The 12,724-nt window shown below is 38.3% G+C and overlaps 1 protein-coding gene across 1 annotated transcript in view; it reads right to left on the reverse strand.

Moving 5' to 3' along the window:
* The window catches only part of LOC306840366 (delta-like protein 4), a 94,796-nt gene that overhangs the window by 75,874 nt on the left and 6,198 nt on the right, over positions 1 to 12,724 (reverse strand). The window lies entirely within an intron of this gene.

Here is a 12,724-nt window from a genome sequence, read left to right on the forward strand (position 1 = left end):
CCTACATGAAGAAAACTGCTCATTAAATTGAAGAACTACCTACCTTTTACCATAGTCGTTGACAGCAGTTTCATTTTCCCGTGATAGTAGCCGTATTCTCTGTCAATGCTATATCATATTGTGTATGATTGTACATTAATTTCTGGGGGGAAAAAAACAGTCAGCCAGTGGATTGTTATGTGATTGCTTTCCAAAGAACATACCAGAAATAAATCCAGACTGTAAACAGAGAGAAGTGGACCCTTTATAGAAAGTATAAAGGTGATTGTCACATTGTACGCTACATGAAGTTGCACAGCAATTGTCAGGATGTTTACTTTTGTTTATTGTGTGCTGTAAATATAGTCAATAAATACATTTGGCATGAATAATGAGACATCTTCTGCCATGTGTCTTAGAGCTAGAAATCAAGAAGAGAGAAAGTGAGAGTGGGGAATGACATGTAGGAAAAGAGCCAGAGGTCGCATTCGAACCCGGGCCGCATCCCTGAAGGACCACAGCCTCAGCACATGGTGGGCACCAACAACTAGAAAACAGACGCCCTGGTTATTGTGGGCTAGGTCTACTAAATTGAGGGGACTAATTTTTAAATTCACACAAAAGGGTGTGCCCACATTGTAGTAGTTATTTATTTTTAACAGTTATTTATCAGTAAAACATGGTTCATCAGTATTGCATAAACATTTCCAGGGAAATGTAGAAGCATAATTAGCTAAAAGAAATAAATGAACAATTTTCCAGTTAGTAAGGAATAACAGTGTAAATAACTGTAGCTATAAGTAATGGATCTGAAATAGTTCAAAGAGGGAACTGAAGGTTGACATTGTAAGCTTTAATAAATGCAGTATGATGGCTGTGCAGTAAACTGAGTGTGACTTCCAAACATCAACCCAGGGAAATCATACTGAACAGTTAAGCTTCACAAAAATAGCTAAGAAGGTCAAACCATTCCTCTCATGAGAATGTTTCGAGGTGGGAAAAGGACTGTTACTTCCACTTTATAATAAGGTAATGTAAGAGCATATTGGAAATTTATGGACAGGGTCGATGAGGTAGTAATTGCTCATCTGATGGGCTGTCAGGTCACGTCAGACAACAAAGGTTGGAAAACTCTGAACAAGACATGGATTTAGTGGAAACAGAGGCCTGTCAGAGCATTTGTCCATCACCGTGCATTATATTGACCATTCGCTGTTCTAGACGCAGGCCTTCGCTGTAAGTTGCACAGTGTTTTGGCATCACTCGCAATCCTGCCTCAAGGTGACTTCAGCTGCCAAAGAGGAGTCAGGGAACAATGCCTGCTTTGGAAAGTCAGGATGTCAAGACAAAATGAGAGCAGCACTTTTCCTAAAGCACTCCCCCCCCCCCCCCCGAGGACTTGGATGGACCATCATGCACGTCCAGTTCTCTTTCTCCTCCTGCCAACCAACCTGGACATTAGTCTCCCGCGCCGCAGTATCCTACACCACTCAGTGCCCTTCAGGTCCAATTTATAGACAGTATTGATCCCTAACTGAGATCAAGAAGCACAGAATGAAATGTCCATTACCAACTATTTATACCATGTTCTGGGTGAATACTGGATTCTGATTGGCTGCAGGGTGTCAATTACCATTTGAAAATTGGACACGATTGAAAGCATGTGTTTTTGTTCACCATTCTCAATCAAAATGCAGTTTATCTTTAATAGCTAGTACCTAAAATTAAAAACCACAGCAACAGGGACAAAGTCTCCTACTGTACGTTTTATAATGTCTAACGTATATTCAGTTCATCCGAGGCTGAACGGTGAACATGGCCAGTTATTAGTGTGTAAAAATGTTGAGGTAGGAAGAAACATAAACTGGTTAGTCTTGTTGTTAAACACACTATCAAACATGGACTTTATGTCAGCTGTACACAACGTTATTGACCTTGAATCTTGCTAGCACAGCGTTATTTTAAATATACTAGAAATATCTCCTTTTTTCAAGTTTGTTTTTCCTAAAGGATGAACGTTGTTTTCTTTGCAATATAATTATATGGCATGGAAATGACTTTTCAGGTATTAGTCAGCCCTTCATGCATCACTAGCTTGACAACAACTGTAGCTAAAAGCTTTTGAAAATGAAGATTGTTTTTTTTTTTAAGCAAATGATCTTGATAGATGGGGGATGATGCACATTGATTTGTCTATAATTCAATTTTTAAGGACTTTGCAGAAGCAATCACTCTGACCTCCACCATGACAATTAAATCCTGACTATGTACAGCATCATCCTGCACATCTTATCTTTCACAGCACCCGGGGAAATATACTTTATGGAAATAATAATAAAAAAAAATAAGAAAAGTCTTACAGAAAGCGCTCACAGAGTGACCTCTCCTATATTTGTCTGTTTTCTTTTTTGCAGCTTCTCTTCCAGCATCTAATGCATGATATGCGGCTCAATGGGGGAGACGGGGGCGAAAAGTGGCGCTCTCATCAATGGGAGCTGTATGGAGAGCTGAAGTGGGCTCACTCTGCCAGCGAGTGCTGTGCTGTGTGTTTTCTGTCCCTCAATAGATAGGAAGCTTCACCCACGCCTGCTGCTCGCTCGCTCGCTCACGGCATCCATAGCTAGCTTAGACCACCACAAGCAAACTGGTTTTATTAGTCATCCACCCACATATGAATCAAACTTTCCAAGAGCTAACAGCAGGTTGGATCTGAACCACAGCAAACATTTCATCACATAACGTATGTGTGTAAAAGTTTGATGATGGCAAACAGTATGCAAGATAGATTTGTTGTTTAAAAAGGACATGTGTGATTTATTTATTTCTAAATATAATCCCAACGTCTGATGTTAAACAAAAAGCTTTTTTCCCCCCCCAGAAGTTTCATAAAGTCATATCCCTGTCACATCCAGCAGTTGACTGAAAGAAAAAAAAAAGTTAGGTCTTGCAAAGAGACCTAATGTGAGAAAATGCATTTTTACAATACAAACAATGATAAATGGGCTCAAACTAAAGAGATAAGATACTGAAAGGCAGTGCAAAGACAAAGACATTAGAGGCGAGTGCTACATTAATAAGGAGCACGGCGCTCTTGACTGTTCATGCGACTGAAAGGCCCTTTTCAGATTTTTGTCACAGCTTTGATTTAATACCTGTCACCACTCGCAGGCTAAAGACGCACAAACAGCGTCTCCGGTCTGTGCTGTGCCTCTGCAAACGAGGATTTATTTGAAGGGAAGCTGTCAATGTAGACATCGTATCCTTTAGCTTTACTGACATTTTGTCAACAGGAAAACTTGAAAAGCTTTTCCTCATGAGCAAGGCGTAAAAAAAATAAATTAAAAAAAAATCAAATACTGGGAAATGAAATTCAGTCGACACATTTTCAAATAAGCACAATGGGAGGGTGAGACGGAGGAGAGGGGGAAACTGTAATCATAACCTCTTGGATCTGTGCTCTCGTCAGATCTTTAATAAGAACCACATAGTTCATTTGGGAGATTACAGACACTTGCATGCTGTTTGAAGCTCATCCAGAGAAGTTTTTCCAGGCAGGCGGATTCATTTAATGTATATTTGATTATTTCAGGGACAATTTCTAGGTCAACAGCAGCACCAATGACGTCTTTGGCAGTGGATGGATTTACACTGGTGTATTGTTCCCTTTGAGATTTCATCAGTTCACCAACAGATGAAAACAATGAGGATATTATATTATCAACACCAAGAGTTTCAGACACTCTAACACAGTCTGTCCAGAGGCGTTTTTTCACTTCAGTCTATTGTTCAGTATGTGAACAATAGACTGAATAGCCCACTCATGCATTTATAAAAACATTTACAAGGCTCCCACAAAAGTTCAGTTCATCGTTTATCCTCAGAACAAAACATATCGACTTCATCATGAGTTGATCAATGTGTTTATCTCATCCGAATCTCAAAGGGTTTAGTCTGATAAATCTTTGCGATGAAACGTAATGAATAATTATTCAAGAAGCGTTGTGTTTTATTTCACTGCACCGCTGCTTGTTGAAGTACTTCCATTATCTGCCACTTTAACCTTCTACTTGGCAGCATTTTGGAGAGAACTAATGCCTTTTTCTTCTAAGCTCTTGACCCTGCGCTCCTTATCTCTATTTAGTCTTCATTTACATAACTGTTTGAGGTTCAAAGAGGTGAAACTCCTCAATATTGGACCAAAATAGCACAAACACAAAATGGGAAAAATGGGTTTTCTCCTCTTGCATTAAGCATCTAATGAACCCCTTCCATTTATTTTGTGACCCTTTGGAGGAGCCACAGGATTTAACTAACTAGCTCCACTTCCTGGTACTGATCAGAGGATGTCATGATTATCCAATAATTCCATGTCAAATGATTTATTATAGACGGGGGGGATTTATGATGCAGATTGAGAGGAGTGGGATTTTGGGAAGTCCTTCGAATATGAGAGTAGAAATGATTCTCTTGACAAATGTTTGATGATTAAACTCATGAATAGATGGGAGACAATTTCATGAATCCCATTTATTCCAGTCAAGGAATTCACTAACTAGATGTACAATATCTTCCCACTCCCTTTCAGACATGTAATTTAAAATAGCTCATTATTCAATTGTCTTTTTTTTTTATAATTTTTTTCTTCAGAATTATACTATTGTTTTTGTTTGTAATTATTTATTTCCTGTCTGCTTTTTTTATTATGTGACGTGTTTGAAAAAAATAAACATAACAAAACACTTACACAATTGAAACCCAGTAACTTCACACATTCATGTAATGTATTCATATTGCTTGGAATCAAATGTGTCTGTATTCCAGATACAGAATAAACCTCTTCGTGTTAGACCTCTGTGATCGCTCGGCCTCTTTGAACTCTCAAACAAATCTGAAATACGAAGCTGTGGTTTCAGTCAAACAGGTTGTCGAATGCAAATAATATTATATAACAGACATAAATTAGACATAACTGAGCATCTACTGTATGTTAAATTATTCTAGCCGCCTTGATTCCTATTCAATATTCATGGTGGGAAATTCTTGATAAATGCTTACATCACAATGATCACGGTACTTTAGTTTATTATTTGTTTCCCCTTTGTTAAAGTGTTGCTGGGTTTTACATATCCTTCACTTGTCATCGAGTGTTTGTTCATTGTGTTGGTATTTTCACTGAAGGGTGTGGAAATCTTTAGCCCGACACATGTGCATTCTTCACAGGTTTGTCCATGCTTCGTGCTTCGGCGTGCCTATGGAGACATCTCTTAAGCACAACAGATGTCAGCATCCTTTTCTTTGTCCCCATCTCGCTCCTTCTTATTCTCTCTCTCTTTCTTTTCCTTTGAACCCTCCACTGTTGATAGTACGAATTTCTGTGAATACGTTCAGTTTGGTTACACTTTGTAGAGGTGACTTTGCTGTTAGCAGACCTATGATCTATTTGGAGAAGCTATGACCATATGGGAAGAGAGGATGAACTGTTCCTCAAATATAGGTCTGACATGTGAAGAGTAAAGGTCATGTGTTTCTTCATACCATGTACAGAAGTATCTAAAGTGGGAAGGAATTTGTGACATCTGTTGAACAGTATATAAGGGCTCTGCAACGACTAATAAAGTTGTCTATTCCTCAGCCTGCACAACGTCTCAGTGTATCTGTCAGAATAGAACCACGGCCGTGATTATGCTGCATTAGTATTTTCCAGTCTGTTGATAGATTCAGCTTTAGGGACAGTTATATTATTCAACCCATCAGTGGCGTCTACGAACAGATTGACGGAGACTTCAAGCCCAGGTGAGTGGTTGATTTTCTTAACTACTTTGCTGGGTGAGAAGTGTAAATCTCTGTCAATAAAGAATCTGTTTGCGGCTGTTTCTATCAATTTTTATTGGAAAAATAGATATTATACTTGAATTTACTTTAAAGTGCTATAATTCCTGGACTATATGGATCATAAAATCGTTCTATGTTGTTCTATGTTGTTGTATTGTTCTTTGTTTTATGTGATATACTAATAACTCATTAGAGGACTTTCTACTATGACAAAGTTCATCTTTGGGTTATAAAGTATCGTTCTTTGTGGAGATTGGCGAGTGGACGCCAAGGGAGTCAGATTTAATGTGGAGATTGGCGAGTGGACGCCAAGGGAGTCAGATTTAATGTGGAGATTGGCGAGTGGACGCCAAGGGAGTCAGATTTAATGTGGAGATTGGCGAGTGGACGCCAAGGGAGTCAGATTTCTATGAATAGGCGAGTGGACGCCTGGAGGCGAGTTGACGCCTGAGTCAAAGCAAATAGTACCTATGAGGAGATCATTGAGTGGACGATGATAAGGAGTTGTATAATGAGGTTCGAATTCTCATTATTGATGATATGGTACGGATATGGTGAGACATCGATGCAGAAAATACCAAGTCTTTGACTGAATGAACCAACTGACTGAATAGGCCTGATTTGTTGTTTGTCGTTCGTTGATTTATGTTGTTGTCTTGTTTTATATATTGTGTCTAAAAAAAAAAAAAAAAAAAGTCTCGAGCAATCCATTTTATGATCATAACATCCAGGAAACAAAATTTAGATTTCAAAAAAAATAAGTTTCAAAACAAAATTATTACAGACTGTATTTATTTTGCAGCATATAGAGTGTGCATGCCTGTTTGTTGTTTAGTACATGTCAATATAAATATAAACATTTAAAATATCTTAATTCCTTTTGAAACGTTATATTGTTTAATAGACCTAACTAACTACTAATACTTAACATACTAAAATTGCTTTAGATAAAATATAACTTGTACAAACTATTTCTCTTGAAAACTTTTTCATTGATTTTGTTAAACATCAAATAAATTAGGCCATGGGGAATCGAAGTAGTAAAACTTCGACAAATACTTTACCCAGTATCAAATATAAAACTGTGCTTGATTTACCCAGAATAGAACGTAAAGCTATGAAAGCCTTGTTAAAAGCCAATCCCAACTTGGCTCTTTTACCTGACAAACCTGTCAAAAATATGACCCCGAGGGAATGGATTCAGAGCAAAATAGGTTTTTACTATGTAGAACCTTTTTTAAGCACGTTGGCTTCATGGACTGATAATCGTTATCCCATAGAAGGAAGTTTTGAAAAACACAAACTCGATCTGATACGTGGTTATTTGATTGACAATACTTCTGTTTGTGATCCGATGTGGGACAAGGAATACATGCTGTCTGTATTCAAAGCATGGGAGTTGATGAGTTCTCAGTGGCCTGGCAACGTTAAAATTAATGACAAGGGGAAACATAGAACCAACAAACACGTTGACTTTACGATGGTTCAAGCTGGTGTCAATGACATACAAGATTCCTGCTCTGATATTACAGAGGGACAACATTCCAAGAAGTTAACACATGCAGTATCACATGTACCACACATAGCTTTTGCAGCCGGACAGTCTGACGACGATGACATTTGTGAGGGGCTGATAGCTCAATCAGTGCTGACTGACAGAGACTTGGGGAAGAATCCCTGTACTCGTAATGCGATTCCTACAATCGTGTTTCCATTCAAGCAGACAGTATCCAGTGAAGAAAAAGCCTGGAGAATGACTTGCATTATTTTATGGTCAAAGAATGGTCGAAAGGTTTTTGAATCTATAGAGAGACGGAATGCTAGTAACACATCACTCATTATTAAGGAACAAATGGCCTACACCTCTGAATGTATGAGGAGTGAATTTAAAAAGATTTTCTCCTTGTTAAAAACAGGACATGACATTGATCCTGTCGCAAAGAAGCTGTTTTGCGATTTAGATGCTATAATTGCAAGGTTTCAAGATGATCAAAAGGAAAGGATTGATCTTCATAAACCACTTGATTCAAAACTTCTGCATGGTATTTTATCTACAATTTCTGACAGTGACGTCAAAGAAGCTTATGTCAAACTTAAGCAATTGATTGATGAAGACAAGATGACTGAACAGGTCAGAATGGGTACTGGAAATGACAAATCAACTAGTTCTATTGGTAACACAAACATTACTGCTCCACTTGTTGTATTCGACGACAAAGTCATTAATAAACCTTTAACTCTCGCTGATATCTCTAGAATCACACAAGATGCACCACCGCCATTAAGTAATCCAAAGGGATTTATTAATTGGTGGAGCTCCTTGTTGACACATGGTTCAATGTCTGGGAAAGATCTTCGCTACATTCTCTGTACTTTAATGCCTAATATTAAAGTGGAAACGTTGATGAATGAATGCGATTCATTGAGTTATGATTATGATGGTCCTGTGGCTGGTGAAGTGGACTTGGAAGGAAAGTTTCCTTGGTTAACTAGAAAACATAAAGAAATTCACATTCAACAACTGACTGATTTTTTGCAGAAAAATGCAGCCCAGGATAGGGATGTGACACAAATCTTAAACTGTAAACGTCAACCTAATGAACACATGTCAGACTATGCATCCAGATTCCAAAAAGGCTGGAAAGAACAAGCTAAACTAGACATTTCTGATAAAGAGGATCCTTTCTTTACTTCAATATTTCTGAATGGTATTGGTGATCAATCTGCATATACTCTGAAATTGTCTGCACCGAATGTGTCTTCTTTGAGTCCAAATGATCTGTTGAAAAAAATCAGAGACGTGGATGCTATTGGACTGTTCAATTCCGTTAATCCTAGTATGCTAAATTTTCAGATTCCGGTAACGGACACACATGTAATGGCATACCAGAACTTCCCTCAGAGAGGTAGAGGTATTTATAGAGACTACAACTTCTCACAGACCAGGCCGGGTGCGTATCAGATTTCTCAGACAGGGAGAGGTTTCTACAGGCGAGGAAAATTTAGGAATACATCAGATGTTTGTTCATTCTGTTTGCAGAAGGGTCATTGGAAAAGAGAGTGCCCTTTGAAGTGGCAAAGAGACAATCAACCTACAGGAAGACTTTATACTGCACCACCAATTACAATGCCTCAACATGATGCAAATGATTCTTATCAGACAGGTCAACCGGAGTTTTGGTGCCAATCCACAATTGAAGAGAGAGGGACAAACGAATAGGACGGGTGACATGATATGGTGAAAATGACTCGACCGGTCTTGGGACATAGATGATAATATTAAAATTATAATCAATGTTCCACAGTTTCAGATCTCTAACACCCCTTCTGGGATACCACAACTAAGCTTGTATGTTTCAGGTAAAAAGGTTCCTTTTTTGGTTGATACTGGAGCGACGCTATCTTGTTTAAACAAAGAGGATTTGATTTGTCCTATAACTTCAAAAAAACCGTTCAATCTTGTCTATACCATTACAGATAGAATGGGATGACAAACAACTCCAACACTCATTTATTGTAAGCTCTACTGTTCCTATGTCCTTATTAGGTCGGGATTTATTGAGCAAACTCAATGCTACCATTGTATGTTCAGATGATGGTGTTGATATTCATATACCAACACACGGAGCATATCAACTATTTTCTGACATTGTTCATGATTCATATCACGCGACATCTGTCTTGATAAATGTTGATTTTATCAACGAGCTGCTCACAATGAAGGGACTGAAACAATTAGCGTCGTGTCAAGCAGCAGTAGCAGCTCATATCCTGAAAATGAAGCCTGTTGATCAACCCTTTTCTGACTCAAAGATCGATCAAACACACATGAATGAGGTTCCACAATGCTTTTATGTTTCACCACATGGTCTTTTGTTGTTGTGGCGAAATATTTTTGGTATTGTTGAATTCTTCGTGTGTGCTATTCAAAACAACTTCACCGACCTTGTCTATTTGCTGAATTCATGTGGCCAACATCTTAATGAACTTCCTGACAATGAAGACCGAAATAAAGATTATATTATTTGGTCATATGGAGATAACCCCACACATTTCTTCATAAAAACTCTATCTAATACAATCAAGCCACAAGTTCAACTTGTAGACAAAGAAATTTTGCTAAAGCCTCCTTCAATATTGGCCTCTGTTCCATCTGAACTATGGGCATTGCATGCTAATCATGTTGGACTTTTGGATGTTCAGCCATACGAAGCTCACATTAACTACTCAAAATATCCAGTTTATGTGAAGCAATATCCTTTGTCAAAAGAAAAAGAAGAAGGCATCCGACCAGTTATCGAAAGCCTAGTACAACAAGGAGTGATTGTCAAGAGGCGTTCACAAAATAATACACCTATAAATCCAATTTTGAAACCTGGTACTAATAAATATCGGTTTACACAGGATTTGAGGAAAATTAATGAAGCTGTCTTTCCAATGGCACCTGTTGTTCCTGATACAAATGCTATTTTGGCTGCACTTCCAGCAGACTCAAAATGGTACACAGTTGTGGACCTTTGTTCTGCATACTTCTCGATTCCTGTACATGAAAATACACAACACTTATTTGCATTTACTTATAAGGGTGAACAGTATGTATGGCTGAGGTTACTCATGGGTTTTATCGACTCAGCTTATGTTTATTCGGCTGCAGTAAATGCACATTTGTCTCAATTGATTTTACCTGGTCCATCTTCGTTATTGTGTTATTGTGACGATATCATGATTGCGTCTCCTACTGAATCAGATTGCATACAAGATTCTTTAGCACTTTTGACACACCTTGCCTTCGGGGGACATCGAGCATCACTTGCTAAACTTCAGTTTTGTCAACCAATGGTCAATTATTTGGGTTATGTTTTGAAGAATGGATGTCGATATCTATCTCCTGATAGGATCAAAACGATCATGGACATTACAAAACCACAGACGAAATCAGAAATGTTGTCATTTCTGGGGTTAGTTAATTATTGCCGAGCATGGCTTGCTGAGTACGCTACATATGATTCTATTTTGCGGAAAGCTACAATAAAGGACGCCCCTGAAAAAGTACAGTGGTCTGACGACATGAAACATGCCTTTCGGCATATAAAATTTCTTCTTTGTAGTGCACCGGCACTCGGTCTTCCAGACTATAACTTGCCATTTCATTTGTATGTTGCAGAAGATGGCCAAATTGTTTCAGCAGTCTTGGCACAGTCGCACGGTGGTGGCATGAGACCAGTGGCATATTACTCCAAATCGTTACCAGTAATAATACAAGGCATGGTCCCATGTTTAAGAGCCGTGGCAGCTGCTGCCATAATGGTTGAGAAAGCACAAACTATAGTTCTGGGTCATCCAATGACTTTACACACATCTCATACAGTAGATATTATTCTGCGCAACATCACCACGCAACACATGACGAGTCAAAGACGTAGTAATAACGAACATGTCTTGACAGGTACACAGAATTTGACTTTGTCCACTACAACGTGTACGAATCCAGCTCTTCATTTAAAATCATTGTTACATGCTGTTCAGCCTGAGGACAGTGATTATGTACACGACTGTATGGACTTAATCAATTCTACATCAAGTATTCGAGCAGATCTACAACAAACGCCATTACGACAAAATGATTTAGTTTTTTATTATGATGGTTCCTCTATGCGCCCAAATGACACCACTATTCTTTCAGGATATGCTATCATTGATAACCATGACCATTGTGTAGAAGCATATCGATTGCCATCACTATCTGCCCAAGCAGCGGAATTAATCGCATTGACTAGAGCATGTATATTAGCTGAAGGAAAATCAGTTACTATTTATACTAACTCTAAATATGCATTTTCGGCAGCTCATGACTTCAGCAAAATATGGGCCAACAGAGGCTTCATAACTAATGCGGGTAAACCAATTCTGAATTGCAACTTAATAAAGGACTTATTGTCAGCCTTAATGCTGCCAGAACACATTGCTATTGTCAAATGTGCTGGGCATTCCAAAGGTGATTCTGATATAGCTAAAGGTAATAATTTAGCTGATCATCACGCGAAAGATGCGGCAATGAATGCCTCTCTCCCACCTTGGTTAAATACTGAGATGACTATTACAACAATTTCTGATCCACCTTTCACTGTTACAGACTTAATATCGTTCCAAAACTCAGGCTAGAGAGTCTGAAGTACAATCTTGGAAGGATAAAGGATGTTATATGGATGGTGATGGATTGTGGAAAGATTTACGTCAACGAGTTGTTTTACCAAAACTGGCTTATGACACTCTCATTGCCTATATACATGGAATAAATCATGTTAATTACAAAGCTATAATAGATTATGTTTCCAGACTATTTTATGCAAAGGGAATAGAACAGCATGCCAGAGCATATACTCAAAGATGCTTGATTTGTGCCAGATGTAATCCACATGTGAACCCACCGAAACGACAACACTTACTTAAACCAGAGGGACCTTTTCAACACTTGCAAATAGATTTTACACATCTCCCAAAAGCTAAAAAGGATTTGCATATCTTTTAGTTATAGTGGATCGATTTTCAAAATGGCCTGAAGCCTTTCCTACAAGGAAAGAAAATGCTCAGACAGTGGTTAAGTGTTTGATGGAACATGTTATTCCGAGGTTTGGAATTCCTTATGGTATTGACTCTGATAATGGCACACCATTTACCTCTAGGGTGACTAAACTACTGGCATTAGCATTAGGTATCAAATGGACTTTTCACATACCATATTCTCCACAAAGTTCAGGACAAGTTGAACGAACTAATCGCACAATAAAGGAAAAATTGATTAAGATACATCAATCTCGACAAATGACTTGGGTTGATGCATTGCCTTTAACTTTGTTATCTATTCGATCCATGCCTAACAAAACTACTGGATTGTTTCCGCATGAAGTCTTGA

The sequence above is a fragment of the Symphodus melops genome (genome assembly GCF_947650265.1).
Source record: "Symphodus melops genome assembly, chromosome: 19".
NCBI classification, from domain to species: Eukaryota; Metazoa; Chordata; class Actinopteri; order Labriformes; family Labridae; genus Symphodus; species Symphodus melops.